A 12789-nucleotide genomic window follows, 5' to 3' on the forward strand; every position below is an offset into this window, starting at 1 on the left:
GTTTTTCCTTCTCTTCATACTCTTTTTGTTGTTTTTCCATTTCTTTTTGGTGTTTTTCCATTTCTTTTTGGTGTTTTTCCATGTCTCGGCGGTGGGCCACCTCTTCTTCTTCTAGTTTTCTTTTGTGTGCTGCCTCTCTTTCTCTCTCTCTTATTTCCATCTCTGCTTGTTTTATTTCCAGTTGTCGCCTGTGTTCAGCTTCTCTGAATTGGTCTTCGGCCTCCGTTTTTGCCTTAGAAGTCATGATTCCTGTTTTCTTGTGTTGGGGTGCCCTCCGGTGTTTATCCTCTGAACTGCAGGTTCTCTGTTGCCTCCTGAAGTCTGCCTAGCAACAGTGCCTTTAGCTAATCTTCAATGTTAAGTAAACCTGAAAAACCACTTTATTTGCATTTATATAGTGCTGGTATGACTCTCAATGGGAGTGCTATTGTGTGACAAAAGACTGTTAATAGTCTGGTAATGGTTTCTTGCTTAACATGCAAGCCACAAACTGCCAGAGAGAGCAGAAAAAAAAATTTCTCTCTGGTTCCCTTTTAAAACCAAACTGTTTCTCTCTGCTAAAAAGCCCTTAGCAGAGAAAAGAAAAATATAATATTCTTACTGGCTTCTGGATTCTGTCTATATCCCACCGCTGCCACCATGTTATAACCTTATTCCCAGATCTGGACCTTAGCGTCCAAAATATGGGGGTTAGCATGAAAACCTCCAAGCTTAGCTACCAGCTTGGACCTGGTACTTGCTGCCACCACACAAAAAATTAGAGTGTTTTGGGGCACTCTGGTCCCACTGAAAAACCTTCCCTGGGGACCACAAGACCCAAATCCCTTGAGTCTCACAACAAAGGGAAATAATCCTTTTTCCCTCCCCCCCTCCAGGTGCTCCTGGAGAGATGCACAGACACAAGCTCTGTGAATCCAAACAGAGTGACTCCCCCTCTCCGTTCCCGGTCCTGGAACAAAAGGACTTTCCTATTCCCCCAGAGGGAATGCAAAATCAGGCTAGCCACTTCAACACACACAGATCTCCCCTGATTTCTTCCTCCCACCAATTCCCTGGTGAGTACAGACTCAATTTCCCTGAAGTAAAGGAAAACTCCAACAGGTCTTAAAAGAAAGCTTTATATAAAAAAGAAAGAAAAAATACAAATGGTCTCTCTGTATTAAGGTGATACAATACAGGGCTAATTGCTTAAAAGAATATTGAATAAACAGCCTTATTCAAAAAGAATACAAATCAAAGCACTCCAGCACTTATATTCATGCAAATACCAAAGAAAAGAAACCATATAACTTACTATCTGATCTCTTGGTCCTTACACTTAGAAACAAAAGATTAGAAAACAGAACTACTTCTCCAAAGCTCAGAGAAAGCAGGCAGCCAGAAAACAAAGACCTCAGACACACAATTCCCTCCACCCAAAGTTGAAAAAATCCAGTTTCCTGATTGGTCCTCTGGTCAGGTGCTCCAGGTGAAAGAGACATTAACCCTTACCTACAAAATTCACAGCCAGGATAAATGCATCACGGACTGTGAAATCTGGTCTCCCCCCCCATGAAATCTGGTCTTTTGTCTGCTTTTACCTTGTACTACACAGATTTCACAGAGAAGACCAGTGTTTCTCATATTAGGAGCTCTGGCCCAAAAGGGAGCTGCAGGGGGTCACAAGGTTATTTTGGAATGGGGGAGATGCGGTATTGCCAGCCTTATTTCTGTGCTGCCTTCAGTGCTGGGGGGCTGGAGAGCAGCAGCTGTTCGCCAGGCACCCAGCTCTGAAGGCAGCGCCCTGCCAGCAGCAGCACAAAAGGGTGGCAATACCGTACCATGACACCCTTACTTCTGCGCTGCTGCCTTCAGAGCTGGGCAGCCAGAGGGTGGTGGCTTATTACCAAGGGCCCAGCTCTGCAGGCAGCAGTGCAGAAGTAAGGGTGGCCATACCTTACCATACCATCCTTACTTCTGCACTGCTGCTAGCAGTTGCTCTGCCTTCAGAGCTGGGCTCTCGGCCAGCAGCCCCAGCTCTCCAGCTGCCCAGCTCTTAAGGCAGTGCCACCACTAGCAGCAGCATAGAAGTAAGGATCGCAGTACTGTAATCCCTACTACAATAACCTTGCAACACACACACACACACACACACACTCTCTCTCTCCTTTTTGGATCTGGACTTCTACAATTACAACACCATGAAATTTCAGATTTAAATAGCTGATATCATGAAATTTATTATTTTTAAAATCCTATGACCATGAAATTAACCAAACTGGACTGTGAATTTGGTAGAGCCCCACTCAGGGCACAAGGTTACAAGAGTTGTTAGTGTCCCAGCATCCACTAGGTGGTAGAAACAACGTGTAATTCCAGATACAAAATGAATACAGGTAACCCTAGAAATGAACACTTCTTTCATCATCAAATCACATTGACATATAAGGCTTTGAGAACCCTCTGTAAAGAAAAACACTGCATAATATCAATTAAAATGATATCCAAATAAGGATAGCAGCAAGACATTAATTTTCAGCCAAACTGGGTAGGAGACACTACACAGAATCTGTTGAAACTTATTTTGACTACTTCTTACAATTTTGTTACCTAAATTGCAGACAATAAAACTCCCATATTATGACACATTTTGTAAATTAAGCCAAAAAGCCAGGAAGATACTATATAATGTATGCAAAGATCCAACTTTTTATCAGCTTTAGATAAGGCAGTCTCCACACATAGTCCATCTCCTATTTAAAATAAAACTAAAAATACTATGGTGCGGACTGGCTCATTTGCCTAATGACAATGCTGTGCTTTCTCCTACAGCACCAATGACTTACATTCGTCTTTGGTCCCTGGCTCTTGGTATGTATCTGGGTCATAGCTGGGAGTTCTCTTAATGTAGTTCCTTATGTTATTCAACAGCAAGTCCTCTAAATAAAGAATGACAGTGACTGGTCCCAAGGAGCAGCAGTACGTCTTAATGGAAAGGATGGTGAATGAAGCATGGGGCCTTGAAAGTAGAAGAAACATAAAGCAGGAACACTTGGAGTGGCTGTTAAAAGAAAGATCAAAAACATATACATAATTACATGCTCACACAAGCCATGTCTAAATATTACCACCGCAAGAATGAGAGAAATAAAACTCATTTTATTACTCCCAATTTGTGGATTGTGACTAGTGCTCTTAGTTAGCATGAACAGGTTCAAAAGTGGCTTTTAATTTTGCTTTCAAGTCACATCTCCTTTTAAGTGATTTGCATTTAAATTATTGGCAGATAAAATAAAATATACTTTTATACCCCACAGAGCTAACCTTTCTCTGGAGAGGCAAGCCACATTAGCTCAGCTAATATTTAAAAGCAATATGCTTTTGAAAAGTTACCTACACATCTGCTAAATAGTTTCTTAATTCATTTAGAAAGATGAACGGATTTATGTGAACTATATAAAAGTATTCACATATAATCATGATTTGATAGCATTTCTTTTGTAAGGTTAAGTCTGGCTTATTGATTACTGCTATAGCAGACAAACTATAAAGGATACTCCCATTATACTACCTAGTACTCACATACTAGCTGCTAAATATTTTGCTGCTTCAGGCAACCAAGTAGAGAGAGGCCTGAATAAACCAGTGGGTTTCTTCCATGCAGTAATAATGTTCAGACACTCTTTTCTTAACCCATGTACTAGATAATTTTTTTAACATTAGCTTCAATAAAATGTTTATATCTTCAAGATAAAGAAATAACAACATCCTTTTCAGAAATGAACCTGTTTGAAAATGCACATACGTCTATTAAAATGTGATTTTGCATATGCATGTGCACATCATTGGCATGTACACATCAGGCAAAGTTTTGGCGTTGCTGGGTAGGTTTCTTTGTTTATTTCTTAGGGTAAAGACAAGGTGAAGAAAAATGGCAGGAAAGGGGGACTGAGTAAGGGCAAGGGAGAAGGTAAAAATGGAAGGGGAAAGGGAGGAAATTGCACCTCATCAGCTGTCTAGCCATAATCAGCAGGTAGAGTTTATAGGCATCACAGCACAGATAAGCCTTAAGGAGCTTAAGGGCATGACAGAAAAGATTTTTTTCAGGGAGTCTTCACCATGCATACAAGGTGGTTCAGGAGAAAGTGCCTAGCCATTTGAGGCAGAAGCTTACTGGTAGATGATAACGGCTAGGAACGGTGGCTGAGTGAAGGTGTGGGTCGCCATTGTGATAAATTAGTACAGCCCCTATGTAGGTCTGGGCTAAGTATTGCTTACTCATCACTCGCTCAGAAAGTTGAAAGTAATTGTTCTATTTTGATTTTGTATCTTCAGGCTGGCTGTTGGTATATAAAGTCATTTTGTCCATTTCTTTTAGCAAATGTCAGTTCTCCTTTATGCTTTGAATGGAACTAAAATGAAGCAGATTTAAAAAATGAAAGAAAAGAGGAACTTTACTTATTTGCAGCTTTTCTGTTCCAAAATGTCTTTGTTTGTTCACCAGCATCTTTGGCTGATATCCAAATAGCTAATAGAGTTTGTCAATTAACTGGAGACACAGAAACAGCAGGATGGAACAAAACGCTGGGCTGGATGTATTATGCCTGCTATGAGATCCACACCAGGGACATATTTGTCTATTGCATTTTTTGTTTTATTTTTATTTTATTTTTATTCACAGCTAAGGTTAGGGGTCTTTTTATCGTTACTGTTTTACTTTCAATATTTATAAGCCAGAGGAGTTTCTCCTTCCATTATTATCATAGTCAGTTTTTGAGCCTCCAGTCCAGACTTTCCTCCTATGAACTGCATAGAGCCCACAATACATGAGAACATGCAACAGCGTGGTGGTGCTCTGAAGCAAAGAGGCCACAGTCTGACCAGTCGCCCCTTACTCTTGTGTCAAAGTGGCACCTGTCAACAAAAGTATTATATGATGACAAAAGGTTTATTGACTGAAGCTGCCCTCCTTGGGCCCACTTAGCCAAAATGGCTCCCTAAACCATTTGTTCTTAACAGAATCAAACAGAGACATTTCTATTGGTCACTTCTCAGAAGCTGATTTTGTATTCTTCCCTTATGAAAAAATGAAAGGCACCCCTTCTGCAAAGCTCACCCAGGATTCCTTTCCCTCAGGGTGGATTCTGAGGGTCTCCTTTATACTCCTTATGACAAATGCCTGATTCTCACTTTCCTCCTCCAAAAATAGCCCACTGTCCCATCCCTGAAACATTCCATTTGGCTGGTTCCCAACCTAAGGGAGTCAGCCAGCCACCAAAACAGCTCCCCAACTGGTTCCCAGCCAGCCATCCAAACAGCTCCCCAACCACATTAAGTCCTAAAAGTCAGCCCTTTCATGGAGGAAAGTAATGGCCCTTTCCAAGAACCATGATGATATTCAATGGAACCACTACCTCCAAATCAGTGAGAGAGAGACACATTTGACACTCATGGTGTTTCCTGACAGGCTGAAACCACTCAGCAGATCTTGGCTCACTGAGTTAAAGTTTAAATTTGTGGGGGACAGTTTTTAAGCCACCTGGGATTTTATCATTATGGTAACCAAATGCCTTCAGACTGCTTCAAAAGAGTTGCTTTGATGTGATGCCCAAGTCAGTGAGGAACAAAGCCTCCATTACAGTGTGCTGGCCCAGTCCTAAGCACTGCATTACTGCAAAACAAATTCATGTGAGCAGCTTTAGTGGTACAAGATCAGTAGCAATGTCAGGAGGAGGATGGAGACCAACATGTTCAGAGTGAATCTATGAACCAAAATGATATTATCCCCATAGCAGTCAGAAAAATGTTTCTCTAGTCTGAAACTTTTCCCCTCTGGGACTCATTTGTATTTCAGCATTTATAAATCACCAACCAGTTTTCAAAGATCTTGTTTCAGAGATCTGCTAGGATATGGTATTTCCTTCTTTTGAAAGGCAGAGCCCTATTTACAAAGATAATAGGCTGATGAGCCTGAGGTTTATGGATTTTCCATTACTAGAAGTCCTTCTAAGTCAGTGATTCTGGTGGCTGTAAAATAATTTTTGACTCGAGATAGGCAAATACTGCAAAACAAAACAGTACAATCCCCACCCTCAGCCTCTACCCTGCAAATATTTGAGTTTTTAAATGAATTCCCTTCATGTTTGTTTCCCTTTGCATTCACTTTCCACAGAAATTCTAGCAGACAAATTATTGGAAAAATGTTTCCCAACTCAGTGTGTTTTCAGCAAATATTGGAGAATATCTGTGGAAAACAAATATTGAACCAATAAATGCTGGTATTGGCACCAGAAAACAGATTATAAAAATGTCAAATTGGAACAAAATAACATTCTGACTTTCTCTCAAATGCCAACCACAACTCAGACTCATGAGACCAAAATAAGATAACTTAATTGTGCAGAACTTCATAACACCAGAACACCTTCACCTTGTGTGCTGTAATCAGCAATGAAATAGTTCATGTGGACATTTGGATAGCCAGCATTAAGCTTCAGCATAAACACTCATCTAGCATAAAAAGGGGCAAAACTCACACTACTTTAGGGGCTTAATTTCCTTAACCCCCTAAAATTAAACTAAAGCCACTTTGCTTGTGAATAAAAATTAGGATTTATTGAGCTTCAACTTCACACTTTTACTTCATTGGTCTTAACTTTTCTGAGTTTTCCACTGTATATATGCCCTAGATCTATTGTTTTCAACTGTTGGTCAACATTACCACATTGATTCATATACTGGTTGCTTTTCGATTTTGATTTATTTTTATATCCAAAATAACTAAAAACATTTTTTTGTTAAAAAGAAAATCTCAGACTCCGGAGCGCAAAATTCAGCCACCAAAGAAAGGTACCAGCTGGCTGAATGCACAGAAGCTGGTCCAGTTTTACCTAAGTCTAAGGAGTTTTCTAATCCAGTCAGGGAATAGTAATATACCATATTGCCCAATCAAAAATAACCATAGCTTAAATTTCAGCTATAATCAACCTTTTTCCAAACCAAGAATTGTTTGCACAATTCCATGACACTCTAGAACATTGTGGGTTACTTTTAGTTTGTATCAAAATTTTGAAATCTTTCTAAAATCTTTAAGCAAGTCATTTTCCTTCTCCATGCTTTTTTTGCCTCCCACCATTTATCTGTCTTTTCTATTTAAATAATGAGCTCTTTGAGGTAAGGACTGTCTGTTACTATATATTTGTGCAGCATCTAGCACAATAAAGCCCTAACCTCAGTAGGAGCTTCCAGGCCATCCCATTGTAGAGATAAAACAATAGCTGCTACTGTACAGTGTTAGCAAATTTAGTAACAGTACCTGTAATTCTTTCGTTGCCTTCTTTTGTGATCTTCATTGGCAGAAAATACCAATACAATGTGGTCCATACACACTATTAAATGAGAAATTATTCCTCATCTCCCACGGTGTCCTTACCCTGTGGAATTCAGAGTTGCAGGACACTGCTGAGAGAAATGGAAGAACTGCATCGTCTAGTTCAGTGGCTGGGGCTCTCAACCTTTCCAGACTACTGTATTCCTTTCAGGAGTCTGCTTTGTCTTCTGTACCCTCAAGTTCCACCTCACTTAAAAACCACTTACTTACAAAATCAGACATAAAAATACAAAAGTGATACAGCACACTATGACTGAACAATTGCTGCCTTGCTGATTCTTACCATATCATTATATATCAATTGGAATAGAAATATTGTACTTACACGTCAGTGTATTGAGCAGTATCAACAAGTCATTGTCTGCATGAAATTTTAGTTTGTACTTACTTTGCTAACGCTTTTTATGTAGCCTGTTGTAAAACTAGACAAATATCCAGATGAATTGATGTACCCCCTGGAAGACCCCTGCATACTCCGAAATGTATGAGTACCACTGGTTGAGAACCACTTGTCTAGTTGATAGGACAGTAGTTTAAACTCAGGAGAGATGGATCTAGTTCCACTCTGCAACTGATTTGCTGTGTGTGGTGTGGGGCAACTCAGTTCGCCTCGTTTCCTTTCCCATCCTTTTATCTGTCTTGTGCAGTTAGGGTTCGAGCCTGTAAGGACCTCTCAGATAGGAACCTAGCAGCTTACAGGATCAAGCCCTTGGACTGTATGTTCCCTGGGACAGTTACTGCTTTTTACAAGTTTGTAAGAGTTAGTGTTTGTACAGCACAGCAGCAATTGGGGCCTCCAGTGCTATCATAATACAAATAATGCTGAGGATAACCACCTCCAAAGCTTATCTGCACATTTCCAAAATTCTCTAGAATTGGTTTGAAAACTGGAGTTCTCATGAACACCGGGCTGCCTTGGAAAATTTCTAAGCATTCATCATTTCCATCTGATCAGAAATACCATGAGAAAGGAATAGCTGCTACTTCACTTCTTACTGCAGCACATACCAACGTGTGCACAGACGCACAAAAACAAGTGAACGAAACATCTAAAAATGACTAGGCTGAATTCAAATCCTGTGTGAAGATGTCTGTGCTACAGCACCAAGCACAATGGGATGCTTGTCTGTGGCGAAGGCTTCTAGGCACTAATATAAATAATACACAACAGCTGAACAGATGTTTCCCTAACCCTAATTATTGTTAGGCAAATTCTTTAGCAAATCTGTGTAAAAAAAAGTTTAGACATAGTTATATCAAAAGAAATAATGTCTGTAATGACACTAACTTCTGTAGATTTGAGTGTCACAAAGGATATTATATTAGGTTTCTCCAGATGCACACAGTCCTTATATGAGGTTTCTCCAGATGCACACAGCCTTCCTCTGAAATGTCATGTGAAAGCCACTGCTATAAGCAGATATACTAAGCCTGATGGGCCGACAGTCCAGTCTTATATGTCTATTCCTATGTGTAAAGCATTCAGAGACATTTTGCTCTCATTACTAGTGCACTATGCATGTTTACCCACAATAACTTTGTGATTTTTAGTTTTGGTGTTATATACATGGAAATTTCCCCAGTGGCCTATTTTACCATGAATTTCTATAGTTTTTCTGTTATTAAGGTTGGTGCAAGTCCTGGCCCCAGTTTTAAGCTAATATAAAATCTTCAATTTTCTCCAGGCCACCAATGTATTAATAACCTCTCCTTTTCAGGAAAACTTTTCATGTTATAACACTCATGTATTATAGCAGACAAACAAATTTAATGTATCACAGCAATACTGTTCATTTGTCATATACTTTTGTGGTATACTGTCCTCTACTGGCTGTTCTTTCAGCACTAGGTTTATATCTAAAGTTATTGAAAATACATCTTGAATGGTTAGTTCTCACTTTGAATGACATCTTGGTTGTCTTTATAATAAACCCCAATCCTGCAAACTCTTAGTACTGGCATAATGTTTACAGATGCAAGTAGTCGCACAGAACTCAATGTGCAGTAAACACGCCATCTGGTAGTAAGTGTTAGCGTGCAGAAAGTCTCAAAGCTGTAAGGTTCTCCTTTTCCAAACACTGTATATACCCGACTTTCAGAACACTTGAGGAAAAAGCACATGTTGAAATTTATGCATACTTCTTATATACTTAGGTAAACTCTGCAGAGACCATCTTTCCACTCTATGTATCTTCAGTGTCTAGAACAATGGTCCTGATCAGGACCTTTAGTTACTACAAGAATAAAAAACATAAGTAAATCAGAGATTTGCTGATTTACGCCACCTGAGAATCCTATCTAAGGTTGAGTAAGAACGACTGAGCTAAACACAGCCATGCAAATAACATGTGGCAGGGAAATAGAAGTCAGACCAAAGCAAACTGGAGAGATGATGTTCATCATCACCGTGTGGTTACTATGCTGGTTCCCAAAAGATTAGGCAATAAACGGTAAGTTCTAACTGGATATTAACAGCTGCATTAACAGTTCCAAGAATAAACACAAACAGAAATTTCCATGGACATTTTTTAATCCATATACAAACTTGTATGGACTATGACCACTCTATTTTTTCATGTCAATGAGGCCTCTCGCCTTTCTCCATTATTAAATGCAGTAACTATATGGCTTTTGAGTTAAAAGTTCTAATTTTCTGAGACAGTCAAGCTCCAGTGCTTATGCTTAAATTTGATGTACACTAATGAACATTTTTCTGAAGCCTTAATGTTACACATAGTTCATTTGACTGGCTGGCTCTCTGAACATGTAAAAAATTGCTTTCACAGATGCATACTCTGTGGGTTTCAGAGCTATATTTACTGTATGTACTGTGCTTAGGCAGTACATTAAGTAGTATAACAGCAGTTTTATAATTAAAGAAAAAGAATTTGAGGGGATATTTTATTTCCTCCCTTCACCCTGTCTCATTTGCAAGTATAAACTAGTTTGCTTTCCTCCACATACAACCATCATTGTATAAATAATGCTTTGATGAAAGGATTGGACATTAAATTTAGTACTGCGCTCAGTAACTTCCACTTGAAGCAAGGTCAGTTCTGAGCTGATGGTTGTACAGTCTCATTAAAACACGTCTGACGGTAAGAAAATCTGTCTTCTGTTTTTAAAACTCCTTCTTCAAAGGAAGCACAAGATGCCCTGTAAGGTGGAGGATTGGAAGGTCACAGAACATTCCTTTTGACTCCCTGCCAACTGCTAATTAGAATTTCACTTTTTCTTTATGTAAATTTAATAGCAGTTTTTCCCAGTCAGAAAAATGAGACCTTTGTTGGAGATGGCACATACAGTTAAGTCAGAAGTTAGCATTGTCTTTGCTAGCTTGACTCTGTCAGATGTGTTAATTTATGATACATCTGGAACAATTCCCTTAACCAGCTACGCTACTAGACCACAGTAAAGGCTTCTTTTTTTGTATAGGGTTTTCAAAAGCAGCCAAATGCCTTATCAGTACAAATCTCCTTGACTTTTAGTAGCTGGGAAGGTTCCAGGTTCAAATCCTGTTATGTGATGTAACTGAGACATGTCCTAATGTACACAAGCACGTAGAGTTAAGGTTCATGGTCCACATTAGTACTAGCATTTTCTAATTTTTAAGTGATTGACTGTGCAACCTGAATGTTCTTCCATGGGGGATTTTTAAGTGTAACATAAGAATTCCTGGGGTGTGAGCTTCTGATTTAGCACCTACTGGGGTGCATCAATGCATTTGCTAATGAGCTACAAATCCTTTCACCTCTATGCCAGTTTGAATCCAGCTCACTCTAGTGAAGATTATTCCCATCTAAAGGATGCTTGGGAGCTCTTATGTGAGATGAGTTTGGTGAGTCTCAGTTTGAACTCCTACATCACAATTCATCCCCCCAATTGGCCCCAATTGCCTGACAGTTGCTTAGAGAAGCCAAGAATTGCCTGGGTTATGCAGACTGAACTGTGTGGGCGGAAAGCTTGCCCTGCAGATACATGGCAGGAACCAGGCACCAGCCCTGATGCTGCACAGTTTTGCATGGGATGAAGTTTATGGTTATATGCAAATTGTGACTATGCAAATCAGCTCATTCTATAATTTACATAATACCACACTTGGAGCTGCCTCAAGCTTGACAGCTCTGCCCACTCCCTCCAAGCCTCCTTCCTGCTCTGCCCTGCCTCGTTCCTAAACCCCTTGCAGCCACACAATCACTCTGCCTGCCCTGCACTCATGGTTCCTGGTGAGGATGAGTCAGCTGTGGCCCCAGCAAGCAGTCTGCACAGCAGGGGAATAGACCAGCCTCTAGTGGCAGGTGGCCACACTTGCAGCATCTGCCTCCTGCTCTGGCCATCAGCTCATCAGCTGACTCACAGGGAGTGCCTGAGCAGTGTCAGTGGGAACCACCTCAGGCTTTTCCTCCCTCCTGCCTACACACAGGATGCGAGCGTTCCCCTCAGGGCTGGCTTCCACCCTACTGGCTTCCACCCTACTGGCTGTGACTGGCTGTCAATACTCATTCACCCTGAGACAGTACAGCAGGCAAATCTCATTTTTAGCCCCATTAGGTGGGGTGTTACTTTCAGTGCTTGTGCGTTCCTCATTGCAGAGGCTACTGTGCATTGAGACCCTTCCAGAACACGACTGGCAGCGATGACTTCTAGAAGAGTTTCCACAAACGTGTCAGGCTAGAGATGTGACTGTTTTACTGCTCAAGCTTACCAAGTATTTCCAATCTGGAAACCTCCTTTAGGATTCTAGTCAAGAAAATATTTATAAACTTACAATTTGACTAAACTTTTAATACATATATAGCTTAGTGCTGATGGTTATAGTATTTGTACTTATTCATTTTCATCAGCTGGTGGTTGGGGTTCTGTAGTTTCTGCATCAGAGTGTTGCTCTTTTAAGACTTCTGAAAGCATGCTCCGCAACTCATCCCTCTCAGATTTTGAAAGGCACTTCAGATTCTTAAACCTTGGGTTGAGTACCGTAGCTATCTTTAGAGATCACACATCAGTACCTTCTTTGCATTTTGTGAAATCTGCAGTGAAAGTGTTTTTAAAAAGAACAACATGCTTGGGTATCTTCCAAGACTGCTATAACATGAAATATATGGGAGAATGCAGGTAGAACACAGAGCAGGAGGCATACAATTATCCCCCAAGGAGTTCAGTCACAAATTTAATTAATGCATTATTTTTTTAATGAGTGTCATCAGCATGGAAGCATGTCCTCTGGAATGGTGGCCAAAGCATGAAGGGCTATACAAATGTTTACTATATCCAGCATGTAAATACCTTGCAGTGTTGGCTACAAAAGTGCCATGTGAATGTCTGGTCTCACTTTCTGGTGACATTGTAAATAAGAAGCAGACGGCAATATCTCCCTTAAATGTAAACAAACTAGTTTGTCTTAGCAATTGGCTGAACAAGAA

Source organism: Gopherus evgoodei, chromosome 9 (assembly GCF_007399415.2).
Source record: "Gopherus evgoodei ecotype Sinaloan lineage chromosome 9, rGopEvg1_v1.p, whole genome shotgun sequence".
Taxonomy (NCBI): domain Eukaryota; kingdom Metazoa; phylum Chordata; order Testudines; family Testudinidae; genus Gopherus; species Gopherus evgoodei.